Consider the following 14,245-nt stretch of genomic DNA (forward strand, 5'->3'; position numbering starts at 1 on the left):
AAGACGAAAGGTAAGGCAGGGTGGGTGGCCTTGGGGGCGCCCCGAGATTCCAGCTCCCCCAAATTGGTATCAGCACCACCAGGTGGCCCTGTTAGGGACCCCTTTTGGAAGCAGGGCTTCTAAATCCAAACTCCCCTTAACTCAGCCAAGCTCTTCTCCTGCTCCTCTTCCTACAACTGCTGTGGCTTTCCTGTAACCTTCCCAACCAGCAGTCGGGCCAGATCCTGCTACTAATGGTGCCCCCAAGGCCCAACTCCTGCATGCCCCAAAATTATCCTCCCCCAATGCCCTTTCTCCTCTCTGTTCCCTGGAGTGGGCGCTTGTGAGGGTTTGGAGGAGGAGGAAGAGAGGCTCTCAGCCAGGTGGGTCTCCATCTCACTCACACGTTCCATAGCATGCCCTGGAAGGGAGATAGGCAACTTGCTGGTCAGAGTTCTGCCTCCTGCTTTTAATTAGAGAATGCAGCAGTGCGGTGGATTTCTTCAATAAGCACACAGCTGTGATGTTTGTTGGGATGACTTTATTTGGTCAGAGCAGCAGTGGCCGCTGGGAATCCCTCAAGAGTCTCCAGGCCTCTAAATCACACAGGCTTATACAGAGGCATTCCCTCGCCTCTGTATGAAAAATCAAGTCACATTCTCAGAAGGAAAAGCATGCTGGCATTGTCAGAGCTGGATGTCTGATTCAGTGAGAGAAGAGCGTGCCTGCTGCCTCTCAGGATAGCTCAAGGCTGAGCTTTTCCCACACAAACATCCTTGACACATTCTTAATTCCATCTCCCAACAATATCCTTTCACGCTCCCTTTTACAGCCTTTGCATGTCGGTTCCCTATCGAAGCCTGTGCTATCATTCTCACCCCAACAGCTCGCCTTCTTCTCCTCTGCAGACCTCCAAGGACAGCGGCCTGGGCAGGCGCGGGATGGCCCCTCGCCAAGGACCCCTTGCCAGGATCCCATCCGCCACCTGCTGTGTGCCAACCCCGCCTGCACCCTCTGCGACAGAGTGGCTGTGCAGGCCAGAAGGCTGGCATACCCCAGAGGACGGGGCGTTCCACCTTCGCCAGCGCCGTTGGACCCCAACACCTTGCGCCTGGAGTACTCCAGTTGCCTAGACATGTCCAAACCACCCGCTTCTGTCACTTTGCTCAAGAGCGACAGCGAGCCTGGTCCTGCGGTTGACCTCTCCCTTTTCACTCCGGGAGCACCTCCTGCGTCCTGCAAAAGCCCTCATCAGCTCAGGCCCACAAAGAAGCAGAGGGCAGCGAAGAAGGCTAAGCAGGAGGGTCTCATGGGCCTGGAGGAATGCATGGGCCACTCTGACGACTGGGTGGAAGAAAAGTCTGTCCTCAGCACCGCCACCTTTTCCTTCTCGGAGATCTCCTTCACGACCAGGACAGACTACAGCTCCTCTTCTGCTCAGTCCAGGACATCCTGCGAAGTCACCCTCCGGCAAGTCTCTGAATGTTCGCTGAGGATTGAGAGCAGCACATCTTCTAGGGCATGGGCAGAGCCTGTGGAGGAGGAAGCCATTGGCAGGAAGAGGAAATCCCCAAGGACCAGCCCCTCCAGAGGGCGTCCCAAGAGACGAGGGCGCACCAGGAAGAAAGGGTCTCCGTTTTTTGGTAAGAAAAGGAGGTTTCTGAGTGCAGAGTTTGCTCCTACAGACACTCCCTTCCTGAAGGAGGCTACCCGGGCAATCTTGGAGCGGCATGTGCTATGGAAGCGAGCCCAGCATGTCCTGGGGCTGCCCCAGTCCCTCCTGCGGTCTCTCCGGGCCTTCATGCCCCCTGCTCCAGGTTCTGCCCCTCGAAAGGCCCCGGGGGGTGTTGTGGCTGTGACCCAGCCTCAGGCTCCCTCCTTTCTGAGCGAGGACTCCAGGGCAGGACTCGAGAAGCACCTGCAGAAGATGGTGCGCCTCAAGCGCTGGGGGCTGCCACAGAGGGTGCGGGAGGCCCTGCGGCACATGGACCCAGCCGCACCACGAAAAGCGCTCCGGCGTGAGGGCCGGGGGCTTGCGAGTTCAGGGGCTGGAGGAGCACAGCAGCAAGCCAGGGCCATGAGCTTCAGACCCACTGGTGCCGCCTCTCCAGCAAAGCTCTCTCCGCCTGCCCAGAAGATGCCTGCCTCCCTGCTGAAGCCACCCCCCCTGGGCTGGAGGTACCTGCAGCCAACAAGCCATCTCCACCCGCCGGCGGAAGCAGAGAGGGTGGCGTTTGCTCCTGAGCCGGCCCGCCTCCCGGTGGCTCTCCCTCCTCGCCAGTTCTTGGCTGACGTGGCACCCGGAGCCCCCAGGCTGCAGCCTCCCGCCCCCCCACCTCTCCCTGCTCTGGAGTTTGTGGCCTCCACTGCCTTGGATGGCCTGGAGACCCACGCCCTCAGGAAGAGGCTCCAGCACCAGTGGGGCCTCCCCAGCCTCCTCCAGAGGTCCCTGCAGCGCTTCCTCCCGGTCCCTCCGCCCCGGAAGCCAACCCGCCTCCTCGTCCCACGGGACTTCCAGCAAGTTCGTCCTGCCATCGGGCAGCTGCCCTGCATCCCGCCAGAGACCAAGAAGCTTCTGGAAAGCCACCTCAAGAGAGTGGTGATAGAGAGGCGCTGGGGCCTCCCCAGGCGGGTGTTGGAATCCCTCCAGCACTTCCAGCCCCCCTCTCCCCTGCCGACAAGAAAGCACAAGGACAGGGAGAAGGTCTCTTGGCCCCATGGAGCGAAGCAGCTTCCCCCCCAAAAGCTACCCACCCTGTCAAAGAGGGGTGCCGACTCCGCCCCAGAGAACCGCTGGGACTCTAAGCATCAGGCCTTGCAGCGGCAAGTGGCCAAGAAAGCCCTGGAGATGCAACTGGGCCTCTTTTCGCCCGTGGTCCGTCTGTCCCAAGAGCTCAGCCGCCAAGCGGGCAGAGAGGCCCTCCCCAGGGTCCTCCCGCGGGGGCTGAGACCCCTCCGGCCGAGATCGCAGCCCTTCCCCTTCCTGGACGAGTCTGCACTGCAGCTGATTGAGCTGAACCTCATCCAGAAACAGCTGACCTACCGTTGGGGGCTGCCCACCCGCTACAGGAGGTCCATGGCCATCCTGGTCCCCAGCCCTCGCCTCTCGCCCAGGGCCGGCACAAGCACAGCCAGGTTCGCTGCCACCGAGACCCTCTTTGTTGGCACCCAAGTCCGGGGAGAGCTGGAGTGGCACGTCAGGAGGAAGCAGGTGCAGCACACCTGGGGGCTGCCTGGCCTGGTCCAGCACTCCCTCCGCAACCTTCTTCTCGCCACCCCCCAGCTGCGCCACCAGAGGCTTGGGCAGGGGACTGTGACCATCCTCCAGGAGAAGCCCTCGTTCCTCCGCAAGGAAACCCGGCATAAACTGGAGCTGAATGTGCGGAAAAGGGTTGTTCTCCAGCGGTGGGGGCTGCCCAGGATGGTACTGGAATCCCTGCGCTTCCTGTTTCCAGAGGTGCGGCTCCAGCCCCCCAGGAGGGAAGCACCTAGATCTCCCCTGGCTCTGCCTGAGGGACGCAGCCCCGGGGACCGCCACAGAGGAGGCTACCTGGGGGCTTTGGCTAGCGTCACGGCGACTCCCTGGAAGGTTCACCTGGTGGTCTTGTACCACGAGAAGATGGAGCAGCATGTGGCAAAGAGGTCCGTGGAGGTGCACTTGGGGGTCTTCCCTCCCGTGGCCCAGCTCTCGTGGCGCCTCGCCTCGCTCTCCACAAGGCCTCTGCTCCCCCAGCTGATACATCCCGGCCAAGGTGCCCTTCGACCTCGGAGCAGCAGCTTCCTTCCTTTCGCCCGCCCAGAGGACGTGGGTCAGATTGAGCTAGCCATTAGCCGGAGCCACCTGGCCTCCCTCTGGGGGCTGGGGGTGCGCTACACGGAGGCGCTGCGGGGGGTGTTCTGTGGGCCACCCACTCGGCCTCTCGCCCCCCAGCAGATGGGCCAGGTGTTTTTGGAGGCCCAGACACCATTCCTGGCCCAGTCGGACAGAGACGTCCTGGAGCTGTGCATCAGGAGCAGGCGGCTGCAGCACCAGTGGGGGTTGCCCGCTCTCATCCAGAGGTCACTGAGGGCCTTGATGCAAGGCTCTCCCCTCCTGCCCCTCCTGCCGGCTGGCCGTAAGGCCATGGTCCAAGTGGTTGTCCTGCCGCAGGAGCTTCTCTTCCTCCCGGGGACGACCTGTAACCACCTGGAGCTCCACCTACAGAAGATGAAGCTGCAGCGGCAGTGGGGGCTTCCCAGGAGAGTCCTGCAATCCTTGAAGATCTTTGCCCCTTCGGGTCTTCTGGGCGAGGTGGGGAGGGGCAGGCCTCGGACACAGAGGCCCCCACAACCCCCTCTGAAACAGGTGGTGTCCGTAGGAGCCGTGGCCTTCCCCCAGGGGTGCCGTGGACAGTTTGACGAACAGGTAAAGGCCGAGGAGGAGGAGAACATCCAACAAGAGGAGCAGGAGAGCAGGGAAGGGTCCTTGAGTGGAAAAGAGGGAGCAGATGAATGCAGCAGCAGCAGCAGCAGCGGCAGCAGCAGCCCAGAGAGCTGGTACGACACAGAAGAGGCTCCAACATCCCACGAGGAATGTGCCAAATATACTGCATCATGCCCAGCCTCCTGCACCCACCAGGTTGGCAAGGGAAGCAGGACATGCCAGGCGCTAGAGCAAAAAGTCCTTGATGGGGACCGGACTCTGCGGAAGACCCAGCCCGGAAGTGAAGGCAAAGGAGAGCAAGCCGGCTCACCTCAGTTCCTGCCCACTGGAGAAACCATCCCCTTGGGCCGCCACAAGGACACTGACAAGAACCTGTCCCTCCTTGGCTCCATCGTGGAGAAGAAGCTGGGCCTACAGCATGGGGTTCACATCTGGCTGCATGACCAGGTAAGGCAGATGGGGGAGAGCCTGCCACAGGGCCACCAGGGGCCTGGCCTTGATGAGGACCAGCGGCATGCGGAGGAAATCAGAGCTCAACATCGCTGGCGTGCCATGAGCTTTGCAGGAGAAGCCGTCACTGTGAAATGGGAAAAAACCCAGTGTTGCGTTAGTCAAGTAGCAGACTCTGCCCGCACCCCCAAAGTGCAGCTGCTTCAGGCAGGCAGGATGGAGTCCCATGTCAACCTTGAAGAATCCTCTGTAAGTGCAGCTTCATGGATGCCCTCGGAAGTGGGCAGAGGGAAGAGTGGAGCGAGAGGCACAAGGCCCACAACAAAGGGGGAAGGGAGAGGCACACTCAGTCAAGATGGGCTGGTTGGAAGTGGAGGACAGAGATCGAGCAGCAGGAAGCAGAGATGGAGAAGCAAAGAGCAGATATCAAACAACAGGGAGCAGAGATCGAGCAGCAAGGAGCAGAGATCGAGCAGCAAGGAGCAGAGATCGAGCAGCAGGGAGCAGAGATCGAGCAGCAGGGAGCAGAGATCGAGCAGCAAGGAGCAGAGATCGAGCAGCAGGGAGCAGAGATCGAGCAGCAGGGAGCAGAGATCGAGCAGCAGGGAGCAGAGATCGAGCAGCAAGGAGCAGAGATCGAGCAGCAGGGAGCAGAGATCGAGCAGCAAGGAGCAGAGATCGAGCAGCAAGGAGCAGAAATCAAGCAGCAAGGAGCAGAGATGGAGGAGCAAAGAGCAGAAGTGTAGCAGCAAGGAATGTAAGCTGAGCACAAGTGACCAGAAATCAAGCAGCAGAAAAAAGAGATCAAAACTTGCGGCCTGGATATTCTGCGGCAGAAAACAGAAATCTGAGGGCAGGGCAAATTCAAGCAAGCGGCAAGGAAGGTCTCGGAGCCACGTGCAGAGCAAACGAGGGCGGAGAGGCAACCATTTGCCAAGCGCCGAACCATAGCAGCACTGAAGGACCCAGAATTTATTTATTTACTGACATAGTTATGTTTTATATTCACAAGAGACCTCATTAAGTAAATTCTCTAGGCACCAAACAAAATAAAAAGAAAATAAGGATCTGAGGGTTGTGTTAGAGCCATCATTGGGTTGCCATGTGTCCTCTTGTTCCGGGACATGTCCTCTTTTTCAGGGGTAAAATTTCTGTCCAGGTGCATTTTTCAAATTTGCCATTATGTCTCTGGCTATATTTTCTCGATGAGACATAGGCATAATTGGGGTTGAAAACTTGCTTTCCTCTTCTCTTCTCCTGCCCCTCTCAGCAATATATCACAGCTTCTATAGCATACACAGAGTTGTTGTTGTTGTTGTTTAGTCATTTAAAAGGGATACAGGTGGGCCAACAGAGCTATAAATTAAAGGCCTTTGCTGATGATTTAGTGTTGTCAGTAGAGGAACTGCTGTCAAGTGTACCCGAGGTGTTGGAAGAAATAAGAAAATATGGGTTTAAAATAAATCGAAATAAAACTTAAGGTTATTGTTTAAAAAATGGATGCAGACAAAAAAAGAAGAATTGCAGTTAATCAGCAGGCTGACAATTGAAAAAACTTGGGAGTTTGGTTAACATAAAAAAAAACCCCAATATATTTCAAGACAAGAATGCTAAAACTTGGAATGATCACAGGCTCTGTTTCTATGGGATGCAGACCTAAATCTAGGCTGCAATGCCAATCTTTAACTGCAGATGGCAGAGGGATCCAATTTATTCCTTGACAGGTTCTTATTTGTGTCCTCATCTCCCCCCCCCCTTTTTTTCTTTCCAAAGTGTGTTCTGTCCCTAGAATCGCCAGCTGGCCTACTGGGCTCGCTTGACTTTCTTGACAGAGCTGTGTCCAAGTGGACAGTGTTATTTAAAAAAGGAGACTTATCCAGCGTGGCTTGAGAGAACGCAGCCCCGCAGCCTTGCTCTCAAGGCTGACATGCTTACGAAAACGAGCAGGAGACCTTGAGGGTCTAGGTAGAGAATGGAAAGAAGCCCCTCCGGTGGTGGCAGCAACAGGCCTCTCACTGCTGCAGGGAAAGGGGTCAGAGCAAAGTGCCTGGACTTTACGATGGACCAGCAGCAGCCTTTCCGGCTTGGATGGGCTCGCCTGGCCTCTTTGCTGCTCCCCTGGTGACTATCTTGGTTGGCCGATCGGCCAGCAGGTCAAAGGCTCCTTCCCAGCTGCTGTGGCTGCAGGATCCGGGCTTCCTTTCCGCTCAGCAGGAGGAATGCTTGGCTATGCTGGGAAATCTTCAATGCAAGCGGAATGATGAGAAACACAGAGCAGGAAACAGACCGCCGCCTCCCGTGCCGAACCCAACAGCTTCATTTCTCCAGGAACCAGCTTCCCCTAGCAGAGCACAGCAGAGGCCCTTACCGTCATCATCATCATCATCATCATCAAAAAAATTATTTATACCCTGCCCTCCCCGGCCAAGACTCGGCTCAGGGCAGCTAACACCAAATATATAATACATTAAACACACACACACACACACACACACACAAAAACAATTGTTAAAATACAGTTCAAAATCACATTTAAAATCAAAATAAAATTAAGTGGGAACCCATGAATCACAACCGTAGGGGTAAGGAATATTAAATGTTCACCAGGCCCAGCCAGTGGCAGAGCTTCATGCTCCGGCACTGGTGGGGGGGGGGGGCGGAGAGCAGGTGGGCGGAGAGCGGGGGGGGCTTGCGTGTGTCCCGGGGGCATGGCGCACCACCCACAGGGGTGTCTTGCGCGTCCTGGGGGCCTGGCGCTCAGCGCGCGCGGGGGGGGTAGCAGCCGCAATGGCACCCCACTGGAATCACGCTGCCAGGGGCGGTGCGCTCCCCCCGCACTCCTCTTCCACCCGTGCTGGTCTCATATGGGCTGATAGATAAATCAAGGGGGCCACTTACATACAGGGCAAAGGATTCTTAAAGGATTCCCAGCCCCCAAATTTCCTTTGCTGGGCATTGTTGCGGGGAGGGAGCCATGACTCAGAACTCCTGCCCTTCCCCCTTTTAAATAATGGTCCTTACAGCAGAAGGGGCACAATGAAGGGCAGTGCCAGGGAGACTCTCAGCTGCCCATCCTATCCATCTGCCAAGAGGCAGAAACACGCAAATGTGCCTTGTGGGTCTGCACCCCGAGACTCTGGAGAGAGCCGCCCCTTCCTCTAGCACCACTGGTCTGGTGAGACTCACTCCAGGGTCCATAGGTAGCCAGAGGACAGGAATGACCCCAGGCTATTGCCTCCTGCTCCTGCGTGATTTTTCTTCTGGCAGGACAGAAGTTCCAGAAGCTCACCAGGTCTGGGCAGAGTCGGCTTTCCTGCCTGGTGGGGCTGGGGCATCACTGCCACTTTCAGACCTGCCAGGTTGAACCAAACTCCCAGTGCCAGCTTATGCCAGAAATCTGGCCCTTGGCCCTTCCTTGCATGGGCATTTGGCTGGCTGGCACTTTTCAGTGGGCTTTCAGTGGGTCTTCGGTAAAGGGAACCCTGACCGTTAGGTCCAGTCACGGACAACTCTGGGGTTGCGTGCTCATCTCGCGTTATTGGCCGAGGGAGCCGGCGTACAGCTTCCAGGTCATGTGGCCAGCATGACTAAGCCGCTTCTGGCAAACCAGAGCAGCGCACGGAAACGCCGTTTACCTTCCCACCAGAGCGGTACCTATTTATCTACTTGCACTTTGACTAGGTGGGCAGGAGCAGGGACCGAGCAACGGGAGCTCAAATCCCCCGTCGCGGGGATTCGAACTGCCAACCTTCCGATTGGCAAGCCCTAGGCTCAGTGGTTTAGACCACAGCACCACCTGTGTCCCTACCCCTTGTCCTAAAAAGGTAAAGGGACCCCTGACCATTAGGTCCAGTCGTGACCGACTCTGGGGTTGCACGCTCATCTCGCATTATTGGCCGAGGGAGCCGGCGTATAGCTTCCAGGTCATGTGGCCAGCATGACAAAGCCGCTTCTGGCGAACCAGAGTAGCACATGGAAACGCCGTTTACCTTCCCGCTGTAGCGGTTCCTATTTATCTACTTGCATTTTGACATGCTTTCGAACTGCTAGGTTGTCTTAGTTGCTCCTATTTTCCACATCCATTTTCAGTTTTTATTGCTTCATGAGATGATGTTCTATTTCAGAATGATTTTTTTGCATATATTTTTTACGATGTACTGTATACTTGAATTTTTATTTATTCATTTATTTTTATTTTGACAAAGTAATAATAAATAAATAAACTCCACCCCCAAGACCATTCCATTGTAACTATCCAGCCTCCCAAAATGTCAACACCTCTTGCGATGGTTTGAGCCCTTTCCGTTTTAACAGTACAAATTCTGCAAACACCTTCCGTATCTCCTCAAAATCATTTCTCCTGCATATTCCCTGTCTTACCTTAATGACACATGTTAATTTAGCATTAATAGCTATATCCCACACTCTTTATACCATTCTTCCATTTTATATTCTGCTTGCCCCTTCCACTTCCTAGTTATCGTAATTCATGCGGCTGTCAATCCATTTGCGAGCAAGTCCTGCGAACCTTCCACCCCATTGTAAATTGATAATAATGCTACCTCTGGATTTTCAGTCAGCTTTAACCTAGTGATTTCTGTTATCTCCTTACATACCTTTTGCAAAAAAAAAAGTTCATATGTGTGAATAAAGTCCGTTTCCTGGCATCCCCTCCAACATAACACCGAATATCCGTTGTTTATTTGATTTAATCTTACTGGTGTTAAATACCATCTCCAAACTAATTTATAATACTTTTCTTTTATTCTTATAGACAACATTTTCAAAGTGTGTTTCTCCCATATTTTCCCCAGCTTAGACTATTTATCTGCCCTGTTGTCTCCTTTTCCCACACCTTTTAATTGCTCTTGTTGATCCTCCATTTCTACTTATATTTTATAAATTTCCCTGGTGTTTTGTTTTTGTTTTGTTTTTTGCAATTCTGAATTTTTTGTACAAAGCACCCTGGGCTTTGGTTTTACACTGGAAGGGCGAAGTGTTAAATTAAATAAAATTAAGAACAAGTCTCTGAACAGGAGCCATGTCTGCAGAATTGCCCCGTTATGAAAACATTGTGTGTCGCTGCGGACTGGGGTGACATCAGCCTGCCATCAATGGCACCTGAGCAGCTCAGCCTGCACCCTGTTGCCAGGCAATGGCCAAACAATGCCAGGCTCTTCTCCCAGCAGGGCATCTGCCGGAAGTCGCAGCCCCTGCCAGGCTGCACAGGCTCCGAAGCACTAGCGCAAAGCAAGGCGCCATTCAATAATCTGCTGGCTCCCGCAGAGAGCAGAAGCCCACTCAGCTGTTTTGCTATTGCACCCATTCAAAGGGGCTTTCAAAGACATGTGGCTGGATAGCTCAGTCAGTACAGTTGTTGTTGTTTAGTCGTTTAGTCATGTCTGACTCTTCGTGACCCCATGGACCATAGCACGCCAGGCACTCCTGTCTTGCACTGCCTCCCGCAGTTTGGTCAAACTCATGTTCGTAGCTTCGAGAACACTGTCCAACCATCTTGTCCTCTGTCGTCCCCTTCTCCTAGTGCCCTCAATCTTTCCCAACATCAGGGTCTTTTCCAAGGGTTCTTCTCTTCTCATGAGGTGGCCAAAGTATTGGAGCCTCAGCTTCAGGATCTGTCCTTCCAGTGAGCACTCAGGGCTGATTTCCTTAAGAATGGATAGGTTTGATCTTCTAGCAGTCCATGGGACTCTCAAGAGTCTCCTCCAGCACCATAGTTCAAAAGCATCAATTCTTCGGCGATCAGCCTTCTTTAGTCAGTACAGTAGGAGATTCTTAATCTCAGGGTTGTGGGTTTGAGTCCCACATTGAGGAAAAAAGGTTCTTGCATTGCAGGGGGTTGGACCAGATGACTCTCGCGGTCCCTTCCAACTCTATGATCCTTTGCAGGGACAAAGGATCCCCTTAACCGGGCGACAAGTCTTTGGGGCCCTTATAGGTGTGAGATTTTGCCACAGTGAGCTGGCTAATCCATCAAGTGCTTCAGGAAATGATAGCTGGATTGCAATTCTTTTTATTTTACTTAGCCAAGTGCAAATGCTGCACAGTGTGTCACATCCAGCAGCAGACCACCCCAAACCTGCCACTTACTGCATCTTCACCAGAGCAGCCTCGTGTCCTTCTCACTAAGGCTGAGTTTGTTCTGGCCCTGGCAGGGCAAAGAAGGCTCTCTCCATCTCAGAGGTGTAGGAGGAATGGCTGCCCAGCCAGAGAGCAGCCACCATGTGCAGAGGATGGCAGGCAGAGTTCACAGGAGCCAAGAATCAGAAATGCCCCAATAAGTATTTACGGGGAACTGAGTAGGGGGGGAAGCAGAAGGAGCCGATTTACTTGCAGCCTTGATGAACCACTTCATAACAAAAAGGCAACTGGGTTGCTTGCAACATAAACCAAGGCGAGTTTCACTTTTGAGAGACTTTTAAAAACAACAGTGAAAAATACAACAGCCCCAAACCAATACCGGAAAGTAAACCGTAAGGCTAAAACAGAGCTAGACACTATTGTTGCAAAAATCAACGTTTGAGGCTGAAGGAAATCTCCACGCGGCGGTGAGAAAACAACTACAGGTATGAGATTGAAAAGGCTGAGAAAATTCCAGGAAGAGCCTTTGCTTGGCACCGTGAGCTTCTCTGGGAAGGACCTTCCGTAGCCAGGGGGCCACCATGGAGGAGACCTTTTCTCCTGTGGAAACACCTGCAGAAGGGCCTTGGGGGAGGGTCTCTAGGTCAGGGTAGGAAACCATGGGGAGGCGGGTATTCTTCAGGTGGCCTGACTCAAGCTCTGAAGGGCCTTCAAGGTCCAGGCCAGGACTTTGAAGTGGGCCTGGAAAGGAGAAGAAGACAATGGAGATAATGAAACCCTGTCTTGATGTCCTCACATTGTCCAGTCCCTGAGCTCACTATTCTGAACCTTAGAGAAGTTTCCAGGCCGCTTTCCAAGGCAGCCCCCTCCTGCAAATACAACGCAGTAACCCAAATCCAAAGTTGACAGGGCTTGGAGGATAACCGAAGGAAGGCGACATCCTAAGGACCAGGGGAAAGATGTTGCTGAAGAGCAGCAGCAAAGGAGTCTCTGACTTCCCAGCTCCCCCCAGGCATGTGTCACCCCCCCCCCCCGTTAGAGGTCGGGGTGCTTGTCTCACGTGGCTTCTTCTTACCCTCTGGAGCTCTGTTTGGCATTGGGAAGGTGGCTGCGAGGCAGAGTGAGCCCCAGGTGGTGTGTGCCTTGGCAGCCGCCCTTGCCCACCAGGTACCGTGTTTCTCATATTTTAAGACATGTCTTATTTTTTTTTTTTTCGAAGAAAATAAGCCTATGGCTTATTTTCGGGGGTGTCTAATTTTTTGCCGAGCCACGACTGAGCGGGAACCAGCAAAGGCAGCAGCCCGCCGCCGGCTTGGAGCTCGGCAACGTGCGCGCTGCTGCCTTTGCCAGCTCCCGCTCTGTTGGAGCTCGGCAAAGCGCCGCTGCTACGGTACCTTTGCCGGCTCGAGCTCCAAGCCGGCGGCGGGCTGCTGCTTCGCGGCTTCTCCTCCTCCTCCTTCTCCTCACTGCCGCCTTTTTCGGGCTCCAGCTCCTTCTTCCCCACAGGCTCCTCCGCGGAAGGCCCGTCCAGCAGCTCGGCCTCTGAGTCGCCGCTGCTGCTGCCGCCTCTTTCTCCTTCTCCGCCGCCGCCGGGCTCTCCTCCTCCGGGCCCCTCGTCCTGGGCGGGAAGAGCGGTGGCGGGGCTCTCGGCGGCCGCCAGGCTCTCCTGGGTCTCCTGCCTTCCCGCTCGCCTCACACGCGCGGCACACGAACAGGCAAGGCGGCGCGCTGGGCCGAAAAGGGGGAGGGAGGGGGGAGGGTGAGCGCAGACGCGCGCGCAGGGGAGGCTCCCTCTCACCGGGCCATGTGCGCGAGAGCGGACCCGGCGGCGAGTCTCGCGAGAGGGGGCAGGGAAATTGAGCGGGACAGCAGCAGCCCGCCGCCGGCTTGGAGCTCGGCAAAGCGCGCACTGCTGCCTTTGCCGGGTCCTGCTCATGTCTTATTTTTGGGGTATGCCTTATATTTCGCAAGGTCTTGAAAATCCTGCCATGCCTTATTTTTTAGGGATGCCTTAAAATATGAGAAACACGGTACACACGCAGCGGCTGAAGGCTGAGTCATCTGTTCTGCGTCTGGTGTTGTTTAACTGGGCTGCCTCTTATTTGCCTTTCCAGGCACAGGCGGCGCAAAGCAAACGGCAGGGACAGGGCAAACAGGAACAGGTGTGCAGCTCCCTCCTGTTCAAGCAAAGGCGATGCAGCCTAGAAGCGGGCGGAGACTGGCCAGGTGAAGAATCATAGAATCGTAGAGTTGGAAGAGACCGCAAGGGCCATCCTGTCCAACCTCCTGCCGAGCAGGAAACACCATCAAAGCATTCTTGACATATGCCTGTCAAGCCTCTGCTTAAAGACCTCCAAAGAAGGTCTCCAAAGAAGAGGGAAGCCCACGACTGAATGTCCTGGCCCAGGCTGCTTCACTCCAAGGAGGATGGCCACACACGCACTAAGAAGGCCATAGATAATTATAATTATAATTATAATTATTATTACTTATACCCCACCCATCTGGCTGGGTTTCCCCAGCCACTCTGGGCGGCTTCCAGCAAGAGATTAAAAATACATTAAATTAGATAATGATGATAAAAATAATGATTTTTTAAAAACTTCTTAGTTGCTTGTCACTCAAAAGTCTCAAGCAACTTGAATATATATAAAAATACACACACACAAACACACACACATAACACCATAAGGGGGAAAGGGGCGATCGTTTCTACTGTCATATAATACCTAAAACTTATGGAAACCCAAAGTCACAAATAACACACCCACTGTATAAATAGCACATAACCTCAACTACGGTAAATAATAAACAGAGATCACTCCCACCCACTAATTAGAAGAGAAATACCAGCGACTATTCCCGTCTCCCTTTCACTTTCCTGACCCACCCCAAAGTCTGCTGTCCTGCCAGCGGATACAGATGGGGGGGGGACGGGACGACTCCATCCTGCTTCCCTTCCAGGGAAGGCTGCATGAGCAGCAACAAGGCGAAAGAGAAAAGTGAAAAGAATTTACCTTCTTACTTCTACTTTTCACATTATTTCTGCTCCTTCTTTCCGGGAACTTGGTGTACAGATTACTTAAAATATGGTTTGTAGTCCTGAAATGAGTTTGTGTATTGGAAAAATATTTGTGTTTTTTATTTTTCCTCTTTGTGTGTGTGTGTCTTTATTTCTATTTTTCATTATTTTTACTTGTTTCGATCATGGATTGTTGGTGTAGATGGTTTTTTCTTGGAAAATGAATAAAGCATTTATAAAAAAAGAAAATAAAAAAATTCCTTCAGTAGCAC

This window comes from Zootoca vivipara, chromosome 11, assembly GCF_963506605.1.
Source record: "Zootoca vivipara chromosome 11, rZooViv1.1, whole genome shotgun sequence".
Taxonomy (NCBI): Eukaryota; Metazoa; Chordata; class Lepidosauria; order Squamata; family Lacertidae; genus Zootoca; species Zootoca vivipara.